The 22,049-nt window shown below is 44.5% G+C and overlaps 1 protein-coding gene across 1 annotated transcript in view; it reads right to left on the reverse strand.

The window, feature by feature from the left end:
• The window catches only part of ALK (ALK receptor tyrosine kinase), a 586,654-nt gene that overhangs the window by 143,302 nt on the left and 421,303 nt on the right, over positions 1 to 22,049 (reverse strand). The window lies entirely within an intron of this gene.

Raw genomic sequence — 22,049 nt, forward strand, 5'->3', positions numbered from 1 at the left:
TAAGATCAAAACTTAAGACAAACCTAGATGTTAAATATGTCTTATCATTTAATATGCAATTTTCATAGAGTAACCAATGGGGGAACAGGGAAGGTGGATAGCGTACATGTAACTCTTTCCTTCCATACTGTGTATAAGAATGTGATAAATTAACAAAAGGGGACATAAAGCATTTAATAAGAATTTGGATAATACGTATTATAAAGTGGTTAGGCATTAAGCTCATTGTTTGCAACAAGCAATTAATTCATTTGCAATCAATTAAGATTTGAAATTAGTTAATTTATAAATTGCTTCCCATGAGGCAATTCAAAGCAGTTCAAAATACACTGACACATGTAAGGCAGTTAAAAATAATTGCACATAAAAACCATTTAAGAAACAACTATAAATGTTAAAAAGTTTTTAAAAGCATCACATACATGAAATCAATTGAAAACTGAAGCCGGATATCAACTGGGATAAGGTTTATAGAAGGTTTGTTGACAGAGGAATGCCTTTAGCAGGTGCCGAAAAGGCAACAGAGAAGGTGCTTGTCTGGTTTGCCATGGGAGGGAGTTCCAAAAGGTTGATGCCACCATACCAAAGGCCCAGTTCTGACATTGTGCCTGCAGGATGCCCTCTCCTGCAGAACATAGTGATTTGTCAGGGAACTGCCATCGGAAGGAAGGGAAGTGAAAGGGCTCACACAGGTTGGGAGAGACTCAGCAGCTGAAGAGGGAACCAGTAGGGGGAGAGGAGCTGAGCTGAGGGAAAGTGAGCTGGAGGGATGGCTCAGAGACACTTCCAGCGAAAACAGTGGGGAGGTTTCAGGACCTCCTGTAGGGACACCCACTCCTCGCCGGAAACTGTCACGCAGAGAGTCCAGAAGACGTGTTTCCGTTAAGGAGCTTTTATGTTGGAAGCGATTCCGAAAGCAACCACTGTCGGAATCTGCCAGCGACTGACGGAGCCATGTTTAAGGGGCTCCGTTACAGACAGAGGTTTGCAAACTTGACCAAACTCTGAGGGACTAGGATTTTACACACAAGCAGCTCATCGTCCCATCACAGCATTCCGACAGTCTCCGTGAGCAGCTTGTGCAGGAGAAGGCATCATGAGCAACCCAGCCGGAACCGGAGAAGCAGGAGCTGGAGCGGGTCCAAGCCTGGAAGAAAGGTACCGGGTGTTGGAGGTCCAGCTAGCGCTGCAGACGGCGAGGCTTGAGGAGAGGAGGGCTCAGGATGCAGACAAAAAGGGGAAAGACACCCAGCTCGTCAGAAAGGTACCAGGATTGGTGCAGAAGTTTGGGGGGGAGCCCAAAGACTATCATGGCTTTCAGACAGAGATGCAATATGCCCTCAATCTGCAGTTTGATGAATTCCCTGACGAGGAATCACGAGTGGCTTTCGTGATTGGGCATCTTGAAAAGGGGGCGAGAGACTGGGTTAGACCCCTGATGGCAGCGAATAGTGACGTCCTAAAGGACACGATGAAGTTCTTTCGCGCCATGGATCTGATGTTTTCCAGCGATATTGAACAGGGAGTGGTCCGCAGACAGTTAATGGCTTGCAAACAGGGGAGCCGATCTGTCCGTGAGTACTGGACTGAGTTCACCATGTTGATCCATAAATTGGGGTGGGATCTATCGGCGGAACCCATTCAAATGCTCTTTGAAGAAGGGCTTTCTTCGGCTGTGAAAGACGAACTTTCCCGGGCGCCCAGGGCGGAGTCTATGGACCAGCTGACCAAATCAGCGCTGACCATAGGAGCGCGCCAGGAGGCGAGAGCATTGGAGAGGCGGGAAGGGAAGGGGGAACGTTGGAAGGAGTTCCGCATTCCAGACATTCCAGAGCCAACTTTCCCGCCGGCAGAGCCGATGGAAATCGGAACAGCGCGCGCGCGCGCAGTTTCAAAGCCCAGTGAGGGGGGAAAGAAGGAGGGAAAAGGCGCCCGGAAATGCTATCTCTGCCAACAGCCAGGTCACTTTGCCAGAGTCTGCCCCCAGAGGAAGGAATGGCAAGGGATGGTAGGAGCTGTGGAGGGAAGAGAGGAAGAAATACCGAAGCAAGTAAAAGCCAACGCCTGGCTGCCACCGTCGGGGCACAGCAGCCAGGCCAAAGAGCAGTGAAAGTGCCCACGCCAGAACCTCCTAAACCCGCCCTAGTGATAGAAGTGGCGCTAGAGCTGCCAAACGGACACCCTCTAAAGATAAAGGCGCTGTTGGACTCAGGCAGCTCCTGCAATTTCATGAGCAAAGAGTTTGCAGCTGAACACCAGATACAGACGATCCCTTTAAGCAACCCCCTGCAGGTGACCACGATCGATGGCAGGGAGCTGTTGGGAGGAGAAGTCAGCTTGCAGACCGTCCCAATGATAATGAAGGTGGCAAGGCACACCGAACTGATAGCGTTTAATGTGGCCACATTGGGAGGAGCTCCCATTATATTGGGGATGAGCTGGCTAGCGTTACATGATCCGCTGGTGGGCTGGCATCAGAGAGTGGTTTCTTTTGGTTCAGCACATTGCTTAGAACACTGCAAAGAGGGAAAGGGTTTGGCAGGGGCCCAAGCCACCCTAGCAGGGACTGAAGTAACGGAGAACGTGAAGGTACCACGACAATACGCAGATCTCCGCGACGTCTTCAGCGAAAGGGAAGCTGACCAACTACCCCCGCATAGACCCTTTGACTGTCGAATCAATTTACTCCCTGGGGCACAGCTCCCTGTAGGCAAGCTGTACGCCATGTCAGACAGAGAGATGCAGGAGCTAAGAGAGTTCATTGACAAGAACCTGAAGAGAGGGTTCATCAGAGAGTCCAGGGCGGTGGGGGGCAGCCCAGTGTTTTTTGTGGATAAAAAAAACACGAACAAGCCGAGGCTTGTGTGTGACTTCAGGGCCTTAAATGCAGTGTCAGAACCAGTGGCTTTCCCTATGCCCAGGATTGACGACATTTTGACAAGGGTCAGGAAGGGAAAGATTTTTACTAAACTGGACCTAAGGGGGGCGTACAACCTGATACGAATAAGGAAGGGGGATGAATGGAAAACCACCATGTTCACCCCTTTGGGGGCATTTGAATATTTAGTTATGCCCTTCGGCCTACAAGGAGGCTCCGCGTGCTTTCAATCGTTTATGAACCACGTCCTGGGGCCTTTGCTTTACAAGAATTGTGTGGCCTTCTTAGACGACGTGTTGGTGTATTCTGAGAATGAGGAGCAGCATGTGAGAGACGTCAGAGAAGTGTTGAGCAGGCTGCAAGCCAACCAGCTGTGGGTGAAACTGGAGAAGTGTCAGTTTCATACCAAGGAGGTGGAATTCCTGGGGTATCGCCTGTCAGACAAGGGATTGGCCATGGATCCCGGCAAGGTCCAGGCGGTGCTGGAATGGAAAACACCCAAAACAAGGAAGGATGTGCAGAGGTTCCTAGGATTTGGGAACTTCTATCGTAAGTTCATCCGAAACTTTGCCCACCTGACGGCGCCCATTACGGACTGTCTCAGCAGTAAGAAGAAGTTCGTTTGGACTGAGGAGGCGGAGCGAGCATTTGAGGAACTAAAAAGGGCCTTCGCCTCGGAACAACAACTCCTGCATGTGGATTTACAAAAACCGATGAGAGTGGAAACTGACGCATCAGACAGAGCGATTGGGGCGGTGCTTCTGCAGCCAGGGAAGGAGGAGTCAGAGTGGAGACTGTGTGCCTTTTTTTCGCGAAAGCTGAACAAATCCGAGAGGAACTACACGGTGTATGACCGAGAACTACTAGCCATTCATGAGGCGTTCCGGAGATGGAGGCACCTGCTAATTGGCGCACAACATAAGGTGCAAGTGTGCACTGACCACAAGAACCTAAAGTATTGGAGGACGGCACGAGTGCTCAACCAACGGCAAGTGAGATGGGCCCAGGAGTTCTCCAAATTTAACTTTGAGATTTGTTACGTGCCAGGCCCAGAGAACATTAGGGCGGACGCTCTCTCACGCAAACCTGAATATTTGGAGGGGGAGGGAGCACCCGAAGAGAGACATGTCATTCCAGAGGACCGCTGGGTGTGTGGGGCGGCATTGGTGGGACAAAGAGAACTGGTAGAGGAAACAGAGAATGATGAATACGCCCAGAATAAGCTCAGAGGTCTTAGGGGTGAGGGAGAGGAACCAGGGGGTTTCGAGGAAAGAAATGGAGCTTTGTATTACAAAGGGGCACTGTATATCCCTGAAGGAGACTTAAGGGGGAGGGTACTCAAGCAGTTGCATGACAGCCCCACGGCGGGGCATTTTGGACAACACAAAACCATGTGGTTGGTCACCAGGGAATTTTGGTGGCCTAAGGTGAGGGAAGATGTACGGGAGTATGTAAGAGGGTGTGAGCAATGCCAGCGAGCCAAAGGGGAGAGGCGGGCACCGGCGGGGCTATTAGAACCCTTACCAACCCCAGAACGACCTTGGGAGGCAGTGTCGATAGATTTTATGACTGATCTGCCGAAGTCCAAGGGGAAAACAGCCATCATGGTGGTGGTAGACCTACTAACAAAGATGTGCCACTTTGTAGCCTGCTCGCATGCAGTCACGGCGGAAGAGACAGCGAAGTTATTTGTAGAACACATTTTTAGGTTGCACGGGGTGCCATTGAGGGTGGTCTCAGACCGAGGAAAACAATTTACTTCCAGGTTCTGGAGGAAGCTCATGAGCTTACTGCAGGTGGAGGTCAACTTTTCGACTGCCCGGCACCCTGAAACCAACGGGCAGGCGGAAAGAGCAAACGGTGTCCTCCAGCAATACCTGAGGTGTTATGTCAATGACAGAGAGAATGACTGGGTAGAAAAGTTGGCGCTGGCGGAATTTGCCTACAACAATGCCGAGAATGTGTCCACAGGGATGAGCCCCTTCTTGGCTAATTATGGGTGTCATCCCAGGGCTTTCCCAGGGGGAGAAGGGGAGAGATGGGGCGTCCCGGCAGCCAAGCATTTTGTAGAAGAAATGGAAGCAATCCATCGTCAGCTCCAACTCAACTTAGAAAGGGCGAAGGAAGAATACAAGAGGCAGGCAGACAAGAACCGAAGGGAAGGTGAAACCATAAGGGTGGGAGATAGGGTGTGGCTGTCAACCCAAGGGTTGCCGTTCAAAGGAGGTTGTAAGAAATTAAGACCCAGGAGATTGGGTCCCTTTGAGGTCATTCAACAGGTCAACCCAGTGGCTTTCAGGCTCCGGTTACCCAACCACATGAAACTGCACCCAGTATTTCACAGGTCGTTACTGTCACCGTATGAGGGGGGACGAGAAGGGATGGCCACTCGGGGACCGGTCATAGAAGAAAGGGAATGCAGCAGCCATGTGGCAGAAATCCTCGACGCCAGGTGGAAGGGGGATCAGGTGGAGTATTTGGTAGCGTGGGAAGGAGAACCGGAGTCAGAAAACACTTGGGTAATGGCAGAAGATATCAATGACGAGGTATTGATAGAAACGTTCCATCAAAGGTTCCCAAGGAAACCTCAGCCTGTGGAGAGGTTCCGGAGGGAATACTTTGGGACCACCGATGAGGAGGAGGAGTTGGAAGGATTCTCGGACTCGGAAGGGGAAGGGGAGATGGACTCTGAGGAGGAGGAGTACTTCGAGACCAGGAACCGCAACAGGTGGAGAGAAGTGTTCGGGACATCGGAAGATGAAGGAAGTTCATTCCGGGGTTTTGCCTCCTCACCGCCCGTAGAGGAGGGGGCGAGAGGGGATGAAGGGGGCCCTGGAGGGGAGGTGGATGTCAGGGAACTGCCATCGGAAGGAAGGGAAGTGAAAGGGCTCACACAGGTTGGGAGAGACTCAGCAGCTGAAGAGAGAACCAGTAGGGGGAGAGGAGCTGAGCTGAGGGAAAGTGAGCTGGAGGGATGGCTCAGAGACACTTCCAGCGAAAACAGTGGGGAGGTTTCAGGACCTCCTGTAGGGACACCCACTCCTCGCCGGAAACTGTCACGCAGAGAGTCCAGAAGACGTGTTTCCGTTAAGGAGCTTTTATGTTGGAAGCGATTCCGAAAGCAACCACTGTCGGAATCTGCCAGCGACTGACGGAGCCATGTTTAAGGGGCTCCGTTACAGACAGAGGTTTGCAAACTTGACCAAACTCTGAGGGACTAGGATTTTACACACAAGCAGCTCATCGTCCCATCACATGATTGATTGGGTATGAGGTGAGCTTTTAGGTATCCTGGTCTCTATCCAATGCTAGCACCTTGAATCTAGTCCAGTAGCTAACTGAAAGCCAGTGCAATTATTACACCAGCAACATAACATGCTGTCAATATTCTTCCCTGATGAGCAGCTGAGCAGCTGCATTTTGCACTAGCTGCAGCTTTTGGGTCAGCTCGGCTTACAGCCATTGCAGTAAACCAGTTCCTTTCTAGAATGAACTTTCCGTGCCTGAATGGTAACTTTTGGGTCTCACTGCAGCTCCCCCATCCATCTCACAACCTCACTGCTTTTGTAGTCCAAGGCAGGTAGCCAAACAGGTCTAAAAAGCACCTGGTGGGCCACCATGCCAGGTTATTAGGATTGCATTCAGCTTGATATGTCACATATTTTGAAATCCTGCTTTGAAGCAGGCTGATTGTGAGAAGGAACAAATATACCCCAGCCCAAATAGCGTTGTGCCAATGTATGAGCCACAGGGTTTATGTTCCCTCCTTTTATGAAAGCAGTCATCTCAGGGTCCAGTCAGCGGTCTGGGAGTGCTGCAGATTTACCAGAGCTAAATAGGCATGGATTGACTGGCAACCTGCACTGCCAACCCCCCCCCCCCCCTGCTTTATCTCTGGACATGCTGGCTCCTAACATGCGAGAAATGTTGGATGTGGCTTCCAGAGGAAGACAAAGGGAAATGCTGCTGCTTCACATAAAGAAACTCCAATAAACACATGGAAGAAGTGAACTTCAAGTGGTTCCATAAATCGCAACCTAATAATGCATTTCCTTCACCACCTCCGGGACTCTTGCACTATTGAGGGAACTCACTGTTTTGAAAGAAAGAAAAAAGCTGGTGTGCTACTGTTTTCTTTGTTCTTGCTTTTATGTGGATGAATAGAGTTCAATCAGCAACATAGTCTCTTTTCATGGAAACTACTAAATCCCTTAAAATTCTTCTAGAAAGTTAAACGAACTGGAGATGCCAAAAGTAAGCCATGAGCTCCATAGAATTGTAAAAGTATATAAATAAAATATTTTGATAGACTTGGCCCTCTCCAGATGTTCAACCCTTTCCCCCCAGAGAAAGAGATAGAGAGATGCATAAATGCAACCCAATGGCTGGATCTGGCCAATGTAAGAAATAGAGAAAATGAGTTCTGTGATTAATAGTAGTAGAGGATAGTTCGCACATGCATTTTCTCTATACGTAGGCAGGTGTTTACAGGCCTACTAAAAACTTTTTTAAAAATGTATTTTTATTAAAGATTTTCTTGGTTTACTAAAGTATGTGCAATGTCTCTTTTTTTAAGTAACATTTTTACAGATCAGTTTCATTTGTTGAGACATTAGTGTTACATTAGGAAGAAAAGGGGGAAAGAGGTGGAGGGGGGAATGGTGAGTGGAGGTGGGGTCAGGTGGTGATGTTTCAATTTTACTTAATATATGTGGGGGGTTTGTGTCAGCGTCGCTTGTGCAGGTTCTCTGCTATTCACTTGTGTTCCTTTGGTAGTGAGAGAGGTTGGGGTTGGCCTAGGGTGTGGTTGTTTGTTTGTGATGAGCTTTGTTTTTGTGTGTGAGTGGGGTGGGTGAGTGTTTTGGATCAGGTTAGCCATATCGATTCATATGCTGTTGCTGGATTCTTGTTGGGCTGTGTATGTGATAAAGGGAAGCCATACCAGGGTGAAAGCATCTTCTTCTATTTGTCCCCACCCAGACATGTAAAGCCAATATATTCTAATGTATGTCTTAAACTGTTGGTTTTATTTATATTCTGATTTTTTTAAATAAAAGTTACTTTTAATTTTGACATTTGCTGACAATATATGTTTTATAGCCTTTGCAAAACTGCTTAAGGTTTTATTTACAATTAATCAGCATACAAATTCTGTTAAATAAAAACTTGATCATTATACAGTTGAGCCCTTTTCATACATGCACATGATGTACAGAATGAATACATCATAGAGAAAGAGCAAGATTCTGCCTGTTGTCCCTACACTCAACATCTGCACATCCATCGCCTCCTCTGTGCACAAAGCCTAAGTGCACATAAAATGGGTGAACATTTGAAGGTCAAGGGCAGCCAACTACCTTTCCACACATAATATTTTGCTTATTTGGTAAACATGTGCAAAGGGCTTGGAATGGCTGGAAGCTAAATGTGTGAGCTGACTTGCTTGAAAACTATTAGACTAGAACCAGAGAGCTCCTTATGGAGCAGAAAGCAGTTCCAATCATGCAAGAGAACTGTCTCTAGTCTCAGCTGATTTCTGCCCCACCACATCATCAAATGCCCTTCTACGAGGTTTTGGGGAAAGGGACAAGGGGCTGCAGTGGAAAGGTGGAGGCAGGCATGGTCCATTGCACAAGCAGAACTCTCCTCATGGTTCTCCTCATGTGTAGGAGGTGATGCGAGGAAATATGGTTGAGAGTCCTGGAAGACCTGTTCTCTGCCTTGAAAGCCTTTTCCAACCTGGCCTGGGCGAGTGGGGCCCTGACTGACTCCAACTACAAAAGCTGAGGCTGCTGAACAGAATCTTGGGCTGGGGTATTGTCTGGGGGATTCTTTTGGCTGTAGGGTTGTTGTTACTTTTTTAAAAATCTTTATTTTGGATCTTATGGTTTATGTGGAACTTGTTCAGTTTGGTTGTGTACATTCGGATGTTTTGTTTATTGTTTAGGACTACTTTTGTGATGTGTGTAGTTATGTACTTTTTTGTTAGTTGTAAGCTGCACTGAGGTTTTTACTTTGAGAAGGTGCCATGCAAATAAAATGATTGAGTGATTGATTCTGACTATGACGTTACATCTTTAATGACCCATTTAGTAATACAGATCTTGCATGCTGTATGTGCACAGGATACTTTCAAGACAACGATGAGGCAAGCAATGAAGACAGATACTTAGCACTCCTGTTTTTAACTACTGGGAATGTGGCATAAGGCAGCACAGGACTGAGACAAATATAGACACTAGGAAAGAACATGGCCCACCTGGGGGAAGCATTTGTGTTCCATTCCACACGTGTAAAGAATGGGCTACCTCATATGTTACATATGTTTCACTGTATAGAGATGCATGGATATCCTATGGGGAAGGAGGGATGGTTCTACATATATGCCAGCCTTTTTGTACTCAGAGATTTGAGGCAGTCTATTATGTGCAGCTTCAAGGTATATGAGAATGGGCTGAGAGGCTGGGCATATCGGCCGCTTAAGAACTTCCTCCATATATAATAATCATTCACACATTCCATGTCATGAAAAAGTAATGTAGGAATAACAGGGATGTTGGAAGATTCTAACAGAAATGGAAGTGGAAATTACTGCAGTTTGCATTTCCCTCTGTGGTCAGGAATGGAAATAAGTCTAGCAAACGCAAACAGTATTTGTTGTGGTTGTTTTTTAAGACCACAAATGATACATAATTAATTAGTTTTTTACACTGTTTTTTTATTGGGGTAACAGAGTCAATTGCTTACTGAAACCCTTTAGTATGTGGAGCAAGCAGAATTTGCTTACTTGTGCCAGTCACACAAAGAGAGATTCTTGTAGAGTAAGGAAAATAACAACATAGTTTGTTGTAGGAAGTACATAACTTGGATAGAAAAGTTTCTAGTTCTCACTTAATTAACTAATCTAGAGAAGAACAGGGCAGCTATGCTCTCAGAGGATAGCTCCAACAAGACCTCTAATCTTGAAGTCTAAGAGTGAAGTGTGAGGACGAGGAAGCTGTAACCTAAAAACTATGGTTTACTTTGAATGAGCAGTGTGCTGGTGCACACTGTTGAAAAGCTCTTGCCACACTCCTCTCCTGCTCCACAGAAAAAATAAATCAAAATATTGACATGACAACTTAACTCTGGCTCATGGTTTGTTTCTTGCCAAACAAACCACCAGTGGTAACAAAGCTTCGTTCTTGGCCTGTTGCTAATGGATTGTTCAAGGGAAACAAATCACAAGCCCAGGTTCCAACTTCATGAAAAAACCAGATTCTGGCTTGTCCCTTGCTGTGTGGTGAGACCTGTGGAGTGAGAACTGTTTAGCAGCATGCACTGTCCTGCCTCCTTCCTTATTAATCTGTAGCATGCAAACTGGGCAATTATAAGTTAGTATCTGTTTTACAAGGTACTAATCATAGCCTGTGGGTTAAACCACAGAGCCTAGGGCTTGCCGATCAGAAGGTCGGTGGTTCAAATCCCTGCAACGGGGTGAGCTCCTGTTGCTCGGTCCCAGCTCCTGCCAACCTAGCAGTTTGAAAGCACATCAAAGTGCAAGTAGATAAATAGGTACCGCTCCGGCGGGAAGGTAAATGGCGTTTCCGTGCTCTGCTCTGGTTCGCCAGAAGCGGCTTAGTCATGCTGGCCACATGACCCGGAAGCTGTATGCCGGCTCCCTCGGCCAATAAAGCGAGATGAGCACCGCAACCCCAGAGTCGGTCACGACTGGACCTAATGGTCAGGTGTCCCTTTACCTTTTAACCATAGCCCTAAATAACCAGAAAACAGGCTGTTTTTATCAGAACAGGGCACAGGATTTGCTGCAGATTGGATTTTTTACTGGAACAAAAAATACCCTGTGCACCTTCGGAAACCTTAGGGAGAAACACTTATTCTTGGTCACACTGTGCTAACTATCCAATTATAAATTTCTCTCAGTTGAAAAACAGCAACAAAATCATATTCCTTAAAATGTTGCCTCAATCAAGGGGGTTGATTTGAGTACTGTGCCATTCCATCGGAATATCGATGTAAACCACCAAAGTTGCATTTCAACTTGGATCAAATAAAGGCACTAATTTGCTGATAAGGACTTCCAGCCTCCAGAGAGATCCATCGCACTTGCAAGCAACAGTGACAACTGAAGCTCCATTAATTGTAATAGAAAGAGGTGCCAGTACTAGGATAATAAAACTATCAAGAAAGTATAAAAGCCACCATGTTGGAGAAATCCATTCTTGAGAAAGAAGAACAGAGCAACTTACAGTGCAATTTTATATCTGCCAACTCAGAAGGAGGTCCCAATGAATTTGGAGGCTTACTCCCAAGTAAGCAAGCACAGGATTGCAGCCTTTGGCAGCTGAATTGAACGGGACTTACTTAGTTCTATTTTCCCTCATTCTCTTAGAATGGTAATGGCACCCAACTGAGAGGTGCCGGAACTGAGTTGCAAAAAGGCCCTGGTCTTACTGTTGATTAGACATGTACGAGACTGTATTGTTAATGTACATGTTCTCACCACTCAGAGAAGGATGTACAAAGTATGAAAGGCACGATGTCCTTGCCTCCCTGTTTCCCACTTGCAGCTCTGCTTCTCCCTGGGCTCTTTCCTTGTACGCAACTGTGTTTGAATGATGCCACATCAGTAGCCCATCAGGGCTGCAAATCCTTCACGATGACAACTCTGATTTCTGTTTATACAATAAAAGATAAAACGCAGAGGCAGTACCTGAACCCCCCTTGGCAGAATGAGCCATTGTTTGCCTGACTCATCCAACCTTGCTAAACAACACAGCTACATCATGTTTCCTCAGTACTACAGGGAGTCGGGAATCACTAGTGATTCAATTAGAGGCGCACTTGATACTTTTATTTATATTGCCTGACAAAACTAAAAATTAATGAAGCGTGAGGGAAAACAACCATGATTTTTCCCCAAGATGATTTTGCAGTGTAAATCAGTTCAGGAGGGGGCTTTTTTAAAAAATAAAGGGCTCTGGTTTCTAAACAGGGTACTCTGTATTACAGGCAGCTTTTTATATTTATTTATTTCCTGTAAGTTGCTCTGTTTCACTGAGCACTGCCCTTGTGTTTTGATCAGGGTCATTCACATCATCGCTAAAAAGATCTGATCTGAAAGCTGCAGGAGGGGAGGGGAGCTGTGAATTGCCCCTCCTACTGTTCTTTAGTGGTTGACATATACAATTTAGGGGGCTGCAACACTATACATTCATGGGAGTGTCCATTACATAAATCTGGGAAATATACACTTATGTAAACAGATGTATACAGTGGAACCTTGAGTTGCGGACGTAATCCGTCCTGAAGGCACGTCCTCAACCTGACACGTTCACATCTAGAAGTGCTGCATCTGCACACACGCACGGCGCAATTTAGTGCTTCTGCGCATGCGCAAGCAGTGAAACCCAGAAGTAACCCTTCTGGTACTTCTGGGATGCTGCGGGACATAACCTGAAGTGGACGCAACATGACGTATGACCGTACTGCAGAATGGGAAAGGAACCACCAAGTCCAAGAGGATGTCAGTGTGGTTTATGAGCAGAATCGAGGAAACTCTTGGAAACAAGGTTTCTTTCAGAAAATGGAAGTCTTGCTGAAATGTGGAGGACAAAAAGAATCACGAACTCGCAAAAGAAAAGATAGCGTGCAAGAGAGAAAAGAAAGGATTTGAGGAGCACGTTACTATAAACAATTTAAAAATGTGTAAATACATTAGAAGCATGAAATTAACTAGGAAATTGATTGGGCCTTTGGATGACAGGGCAATTAAAGGTGTGATAATGGAGGAAAAAATGGAGCTTCCAGAAAGACTGAATAAATTATTTCAGCTGTTTTCACTACGGAAGAAGTAGAACGTAACCTTGGACCTGAACTAACTTTCTCAGGAAGGGAGCCTGAAGAACTGAAGCAAATAGTGAAAGGAAATTATATTCTAGGTCTCATTAACAAATTAAAAACACTAGGTTCTCGTGGTATACACCCAAGTTCTTAAAGATCTCAAATGTGAAATGTGCAGATATTCTAGGAAAAATATGTACCATATACCTAAGATAGGTCTCCATATCTGAGGACTGAAAAGAGGCCAATGAAATACCCTTTAAAAAAGTATCCTGGGAAATCTGGAAATTTACAGGCCAATTAATTTAATGGCTCTTTCTGGGAGAAAGCATGGTTAAATATATAATTGCCAAGCACATAGAATAACAAGTTTTCTTGAAGAAGAATAAGCAGAGTTCCTCTAATGGTAAGTTCCATCTAATTAACCATTGAGAGTTCTTTGACAGTATCAATAACCATAACTTCACATATACACTAATGGGGTCTGAACTGGTGGTGGCTGACAAGAAAACACATCCAGAGTTCATGGTGCTGCATACTGACTCAATTAAAATGTTGGCCATCAAGGCCCACTGGTGTTTATCATGTTTTTTGTGGTGGCTATCATGCGTTCTCTGCCTGGGTAATTTTGGAGTTAGGAACATGTTGGCTGGGCAGCCAGGGGCAGACTTGTGCTGTGGTAAAAAATGGAAGAAGTGTCGTCCATCAACCCTGCTGAAAGTAAGCCTCTGATAAACAGAAACCTATGAGGCTGACTTATACAGAGTCAGACCTCTGGCCTAACTCAGTAGTGTCTGCTCTAATTATCTCCCCAGGCTTTCAGATGGGACCCTTTCCCCGTCTTAGCTGGAGAAGCCAGGGAGTGAACCTGGGACCTGTTGCATACAACATATGTGCTCTATCACTGAGCTCATTGGTGAAATGAGCACAGGAAAAAAAAGCTAAATTCACTCTCTCTTCCACAAGGATGCATGAAGTGGCTGACAGTAAAACGCTTCAACAAAATAGCAATTATTGTCAGAACAGTTCATGACCGCAGCAAATGGAGCCACATCTAAAACAGTAATTTGAAACAAAACAAAACAAAACAGCACAGCAAATGCTAGAAACCCAAGGGCCAAAGGCTTGCAGCGACAAAGTAAGTTTCCAGTAAACACCTGCGAGTTAAGAGATACTTGGGCTGAGCACACAATACCATCACAAAAATGCAGCTAGGCTGTTCTTTTTCTTTACTTTGCAGGAAAACTCAGCAAAATGCAGCATTCCATTATAAATGACTGGCTAGGCACAAGACAGGATATGGATTGTGGATAACGGCGTTATCCAGCAGTGGGGGCTCAAAGAAACTTCACATCCATTTGACCAATGAAAATATTTCGTACAAATGCTGAACTTGGAGCAGACTGCTCTTTCAATAAGAGACTTACTCTAATACAGGACTATCCTCTGGTAGTCCTTCCTATACTGGACTGCCCTCTGTAAAGTAGGACACAGGGCCACACTAGCACTGAACGAATCCCCATGTACACAGATGCTACCTAACTAGAGGAACACTAGGTAAAGGTAAAGGAACCCCTGACCACTAGGTCCAGTCGTGACCGACTACGGTGCTGCGGCGCTCATCTCGCTCCACTGGCCGAGGGAGCCAGCGTACAGCCTCCAGGTCATGTGGCCAACATGACTATGCCGCTTCTGACGAACCAGAACAGCACACAGAAACGCCGTTTACCTTCCCGCCGGAGCGGTACCTATTTATCTACTTGCACTTTGACGTGCTTTCGAACTGCTAGGTTGGCAGGAGCAGGGACCGAGCAACGGGAGCTCACCCCGTCGTGGGGATTCGAACCGCCGACCTTCTGATCGCAAGCCCTAGGCTCTGTGGTTTAACCCACAGCGCCACCCGCGTCCCTAGAGGAACACTAGTCCTGCTCAAACATTCTTCTCATGCAATGAAGGGAAGGGAACAGGGGTCAACTAGCTTGCTCTGCTCTCCCTCCATCTTGGCCTCACTGCTGCTTCCGTTGCCCTCCTCTAGTTGGTATGCTGTACTCATAGAGGCTCCCTGTCCAGTTTAGAACCCCAATGGTGCAGGGCTCTCTGTTACTCTGGGGAGCTCTGAAAGTTCAGCAGAAACCCTGCTGCGAATATTGGTCTTCCAATACTAGGAGAGCGACAGCGATGGGTGATGTGGATGGGAGTGAACCAGTAGGTTCGGCTAGGGTGCCCCCCACCCTCCCTCATGCAATTCTAATCATGTGGGGGAATTAAATGCCTGAATAGCGTTGTTGAAACAGACAATCCAGAGCCTCCTTTGCTTTCTGCACTTCCCTCCTGGAATGCAGAGCTTTTGAGTCTCCCAATGGCCATTGATCGCAATCATTTAAAAACCATCATTCTCAATCAGCCGTCAGGAAATTTCTACCAGCTACTGCTGTGAAACAACATACTGCATTTGTCTGCTCATTTATCACAGTTGACAAGGAGCTTGAATGAGCTTAGATATGCATTACACACACATACACACTTGTATTATATAGGTCAGTGTACACAAGCAGCAGCAACGTACACTGTGTGAGTTATTGGGGGTTTATGTCACCAGATAAATTGCTGTTCGGCTCTCCTGGTTACATATTCAGAGCATGCCTGCAGAAGGGGTGATTCAGACATAAAAAGATTAGATGGCAAAATATGTATGAAAGGAAAAGCTCAAAACAAATTCCACTTTGTTTTAAACACTTGAACGTTCAAATAAATGCATTTGTATTCCAGCTCAGAGGCTGGGGCATTTAATTAATTTTTAATTAGAATGATTTATTTGATATTAAAAAATGGACATTTAATTTTCCATTCCCAACTAGCAGAGCCTACAAGACAAAAACTGTGTGCTCTCGTCCAGATCCTGTCACATGCAAAAAGAGACAATGGAGAAAGGGGTTGGGGGTGGGAGGATGAATTATTTCGAATAAGGATCAAAGTAAAAATTTGTGGGAGATATCCTTTATATTTACAACTGTGTTTACATAGCCTGTGGTATCCATAAATTGCATCAGTCATTAAGCTGTAGAATGGCTGGCTAGCTGTCTTATAAATTATTATTTAAACAGTAGCATTAAACAAATGGCACTTCAAGCTGCAACTTGACAGCAGAAACAAACTACTGCATGGAGGCCCTACCGGTATTTATTAAGAATCCATTCCTTGATCCTAGCCAAGATTCTAGAAGACCGCAGCTGTAAGCTAGTCTTTGACTGGATTAGCAGGATGGAAAGCAGACTGGGAGGAACAACCAGGGAATATAATAATATAATTATACCCCAGCCACTCTGGGCGGCTCCCACCCGAATATTAAAAACACAATACAGCATTAAACATTAAAAACTTCCCTAAACAGGGCTGCCTTCAGATGTCTTTTAAAAGTAAGATAGTTGCTTATTGCTTTGACATCTGATGGGAGGGCGTTCCACAGGCCAGGTGCCACTACCAAGAAGGCCCTCTGCCTGGTTCCCTGTAACCTCACTTCTCGCAGTGAGGGAACTGCCAGAAGGCCCTCGGAACTTACAGCTATGTGTGTCTCTGTATGTTAACCGGATATATTAAAAATGTCATTCTGCAGGAATTTCTCCCTTGTCCCTCATTCTCTGCAGAAGGTCCAGGATGTCTTCTATATCCCTGCTTCTCCAAACAAAGTATGCAAGTGACCCTAGTTTAATATAGTAAATTTCAGAGTATGTATTTGCATGCTCCTTGCTACATTTACCAGGACTGATATTCAGTTAATTTTAACACAAAGTAGACCCACTGAATAATAGTTGACTACTACCCTAGGGACAAAGCCAACCTGACTGCCTGCCATGTTAACCCCCTAGAGTTTCCTCTCCTCACCCCCATACAACTATCAAACTTCCTTTTCACTTTCCCAACCCCATTTCTGAAGCCACTTCTCTTTTCCATCCCGCAGCTCCACTTCACACCCAGATGAAAACCTGCTCCTTGATCTCAGGAAACATGTTAAATTTGGCTAGGATACCTTAAGAGGTGTCCAAATGTATAGCAAACAAACTACCTACCAAAGTATACTGTAGGTTTAAACAGCCTGGGTGAATAGGTACCAGCTGGCACACACACAAAGATAAAGGCAACTGGGAAGGCTATTCCACAACATGGGCGCCACTACTGAAAAGGCCCTTTATCATGTGGCTATACAGAATGAATGGTCTTACACTGAGTAATCACTTGAGTGACATTCCACAACAGCAATGCACAAGATGGCTAATAAGATGGTGAATAACACAGATTTTTCATAAGACACAGGCTCTAATCAGGTATCCTGTAACATTCCAGAAAAAAACCATTTATCTACATATTTCTCTCTTATCACTGAACACTGACCAACCAAACAGAAGAAGGCATCTAATAAAGAACAAATAATTGAGAAGTCCCTGATTGCTAGGATAATGTAACAAAATGCGGTATCAGCAGAAACTCTTTAGCTTGCCCTTCTTGTGATAACTTTCTGTGTGGCCTTCCTAGTGTTTTAGGGCCTGTCATTGATAATGCTCTGCCTCCAGTTACCTTAAGCTACTTTTATTACCACCCCCCTTGAAAAGATTTGGGGAATGGGAAGTGCAGAGTGATAAAAGAGGTCTGCTCAAGGTCATCCCATGAGTCAATAGCACCACCTGGTAATAGAAAAACAAGAGCCTTAACTCCCAAGTCACTCTAAGCACCATGTTTAATAGAACCAATAAAATCTCTTTGTGCTCAGTCTTTAAACACCTCTGATTCAGAGACACCTGGATGCTGACAACAAAACGGAACAAATGAAATTGAACAACAGTAATGAATCCCCCCTGAGATACAAGGAGGATCAAGGAGGGCTTCACTTTTAATTACCAGATTATGGGTTTCCAGGATCCAGGTTATCTTTTTAATGCCACATTTTGGCCAAGGCGATGCAAATTAGAGCACAGCGCCAGGCTCCGAGACACCTTAATTAATTAAATATTGTAGAAATACGCCTTTGTTTTGAAAGAATACAGGGAGGGCTCATGAGGCAAAGCTTCGCGAACAGCTATTTCCGGCGGCTACTTGTATACAAATATAATTAAAACGCTATTCTCAGTACATGCTAATGCCAAATGCCACACTGGGGGCTAATTTCGCTTCTACTGAAGCTCTTTCTGCTTAATGATGGGAGTGGGCTCCGTGCTTGGCAGAATGAGTTATAGAGGCATGGAATGGGGAGAGAAGAAGGGAGGCGATCTCTTTTTATTGGACCCAACGATTGTTAGGAGGTGCCGCAAGGTCTTGAGCTTCACTGAACTCTTCAGCAGAGCATAAAAAGCAGAGGATTCTGAGCCCAAAAGTGCCCCAAAACCTTAACCTGCTCGTTTTGTGTTTCAGAGACAACAGGGAAAAAACCCTCCCTTCTTGCTTATGTACTAGGTCTACTGGTTTAGGTGGCAGCACCAGTGGCAGTAACTGGGAGGTTTTTTGAGGGTGGTTCTGGCAAGAGCTCCCTGCATCTGTTATGGATGTTGCTTCGACAAAGTGAAGTCGGAGGGAAGTGACATGGCAGGCTACAGGTTGTTAGCAGGCACTGGGGGCTCATGGGTAGGTTGGGTGCAAGTTCTGGGTCCTATTTTGCTCCCTTTGATGTTTCAGGTAAATGAAGGTGTTGGAACTGGTTGCTGGAGGCGAGGGGAGTGAAGATAGAAAGCTTCCTGATTACTATTTTGCTGCATGCTTGGTATAATCTGGCTGAAGAACAGAAAATGACACACAGCTGCTGTGTGGTTGTATGAACGGAGCCAAAGAGAAGCTATGTTTGAAATGTCACACAATGCCTCACTTTCTAAAATGACTTGCTTTCTTATGCTGAACCCTTTCCCCCCAGTATTTGGAATATGGATCCAAATAGTGCAGCTTGATTGTATCGGTAATGTGAACCACTAAGCTAAAAGATTTGGAGAATTTTGCAAAGGTACCTCCTAATAAGGTGTGGAAATTGTTGGCAGCATGATATTACACCGCAGATAACTCCCTTAAAACTATAATTAAATAAAGATTTAGAGCACAAAGCTGCCCATGTTTCACTCGCTCCCTTTTTTCAATTATAATAGTTGATATTGGATTAATATTTATCTTCATTGTTCTATGAGAAAAACAAGCAGGGGGAAAAAAAACTGTTTGGTTGTAACAAACTACCTTGAAACGCTATTCCCTATTAATCTTGCACAGAAATGAGGTGGATTTTACTGTTTTTTGCTAGGGTGCCCATAAAACGTGTCATTTTCTCCTGTGATTTGCTTAGTAATCAATGAACAGCTCCTAACAACACATTGTTGAATTAACAGCAATCAGCAGCGGAAGGAGAGCTCTGCACTGAAAGTAAGGAGACCCTCTAGCATACATTATAAATCACTTACACAGATTGCGGATCTGGGAAAACTTGTTCTCTCACCTTCACCCCTGTCCCCCACACTGGGAAAATGGGACACATGAATCACAAATTTCATGCTGTGATGATCACCTCCCCATCCCACCCATGCCAGGAATTCATCAAATATTTTACATCTTCACTACTGCAGATACTATCCAGGTAAGAGGATAGTGACTATTGTATTATATGGAGTGGGGAGTGCTCCTGTGGGAGAGCCATTGAGAAGGGAAATGCGACTCTGTGTGGTTTACACTACGAAACAGGCTTGCAATTCCTTTCATATTGTGCAAGTAACAATGGGACTATTGTCATGTGTCCCGTGGAAATATCATGGAGGGGATAACTGGATCATGAGGAGGGAGCTTGGGAAGCTGCAGCTGGATGACCATAGCAGGATGGGGGAGGTGAAAGTGGGACCCTAATAAGTGTCTGAATCCAGGGATGGGGCCAGAAGTCCAGGGAGTGAACAGCTGGAGCCAGGGAAAGGACCAAATGGGTTGGCAGAGGAGTGTTTCACCCCTGGTATATTGGCTACCCCTGGTCAGATGCCTCCTCCTGTCAAAGATAAGCCTTCTCTTTCTAGGGAGGTGACAGAGATTAAACCAATGCCAGCATGAACAAATCTTGTAGACCCAACTCACTTGAAGGAGTACCTAGTTGCTTGCCTAGTCCTGGAACTCTGGCCACTTCTTGTGCTAAGAGCTGTGCCTGCCCCATTCTTCAAAAGTAAAGTACAGAGAGCCTATTGCTTGTTGGATCAACACCTTAGCTTATACTTAGCCATGTATCTATACTTTTTATGTACTTGCTGCATCTTGTAACCTGTGGCCTGCCTATGCATTAACAACATTAAAGCCTTTGGCAGAAAGAGAGATGGAAGTTCAAGTTCTTCATTCGGCAGTAAGGACCAGGATGATGATCCATTAGAGTAGCTGAACCAAAATGCTCTCCCTACTGCATGCCAGCTTCAGTCCACTGTCTTAAATCTTAAATTAACCAATTGACTTGGTTAATTTAATCTGATGTCATAGTCACACTTATTTCGGAAACAAAGTCATGACTCTTCTTTTTTTTTTTAAATGATATTTATTAAAGTTTCAAGAAATACAAAAAAAATACAGAGTACAAAAAAAGAGTAACGTTTTTAAAATATAACAAAAAAGTAAAGAATAAAAAAGAAACATACAAAATAAAACAGTTAAAAAGACATTGATTTTCCAAACCTATCTTCCCTACACTTATTTCCCCGGACCTCCTCATATCTCCCTTTTTTGTATTCCAGTTCAGTTTGTTAGTTCAGCAAATCCTTACCATTAAACTTTTACCCAATTGTAAACCTTTTTTCATATCTCTTAAAGCATTACAGCTAAAAACCTCTTAGTTTCTATCCAACATCCTTCTAAGATTCCTTAATTTTGCAATATTTCTGTAAATAGTCTTTAAATTTCTTCCAGTCTTCTTTCACCGACTCTTCTCCCTGGTCTCGGATTCTGCCAGTCATTTCCGCCAATTCCATGTAGTCAATCACCTTCATCTGCCATTCTTCCAAAGTGGGTAGATCTTGTGTCTTCCAATACTTTGCGATGAGTATTCTTGCTGCTGTTGTAGCATACATAAAAAAGGTTCTGTCCTTCTTTGGCACCAATTGGCCGACAATGCCCAGAAGAAAGGCCTCTGGTTTCTTCAGAAAGGTATATTTAAATACCTTTTTCAGTTCATTATATATCATTTCCCAGAAAGCCTTGATCTTTGGGCACGTCCACCAAAGGTGAAAGAATGTACCTTCGGTTTCTTTACATTTCCAACATTTATTATCGGGCAAATGATAAATTTTTGCAAGCTTGACTGGGGTCATGTACCACCTGTATATCATTTTCATAATATTCTCTCTTAAGGCATTACATGCCGTAAACTTCATACCTGTGGTCCATAACTGTTCCCAGTCAGCAAACATAATATTATGTCCAACATCTTGTGCCCATTTAATCATAGCAGATTTCACCGTTTCATCCTGAGTATTCCATTTCAACAGCAAGTTATACATTCTTGACAGATTTTTAGTTTTGGGTTCTAACAATTCTGTTTCTAATTTTGACTTTTCCACCTGGAAGCCTATTTTCTTATCCAAATTATATGCCTCCATTATCTGATAGTAATGAAGCCAATCTCTCACTTTATTTTTTAGTTTTTCAAAACTCTGCAATCTCAATTTATCTCCTTCTTGTTCCAAAATTTCCCAATATGTCGGCCATTTGGCCTCCATATTGAGCCTTTTCAGAGCTTTTGCTTCCATTGGTGACGGCCACCTTGGGGTTTTATTTTCCAATAAATCTTTATATCTTATCCAAACATTAAACAATGCTTTCCTAACAATATGATTTTTAAATGCTTTGTGTGCTTTGACCTTATCATACCATAAGTATGCATGCCATCCAAATACATTGTTAAAACCTTCTAAATCCAAAATGTCTATGTTTTCAAGAAGTAGCCATTCTTTCAGCCAGCAAAAAGCTGCTGATTCATAGTAAAGTTTAAAGTCTGGCAGGGCAAATCCACCTCTTTCCTTGGCATCAGTTAATATCTTAAATTTTATTCTGGGCTTCTTGCCCTGCCAGACAAATCTAGAAATATCTCTCTGCCACTTCTTGAAACAGTCCATCTTATCTACAATTTGTAGTGTCTGAAACAAAAACAACATTCTAGGCAATACATTCATCTTTATCACAGCAATACGGCCCAGCAGTGAAAGTTTCAAATTTGACCAGATTTCTAAATCTTTTTTCACATCAGTCCAACATTTTTCATAATTATCTTTAAATAAGTTCCCATTTTTGGCTGTCATATTAATCCCCAGGTATTTCACTTTCTTTACCACAGTCAATCCTG

This window comes from Podarcis pityusensis (genome assembly GCF_964106645.2).
Source record: "Podarcis pityusensis genome assembly, chromosome: 3".
Taxonomy (NCBI): Eukaryota; Metazoa; Chordata; class Lepidosauria; order Squamata; family Lacertidae; genus Podarcis; species Podarcis pityusensis.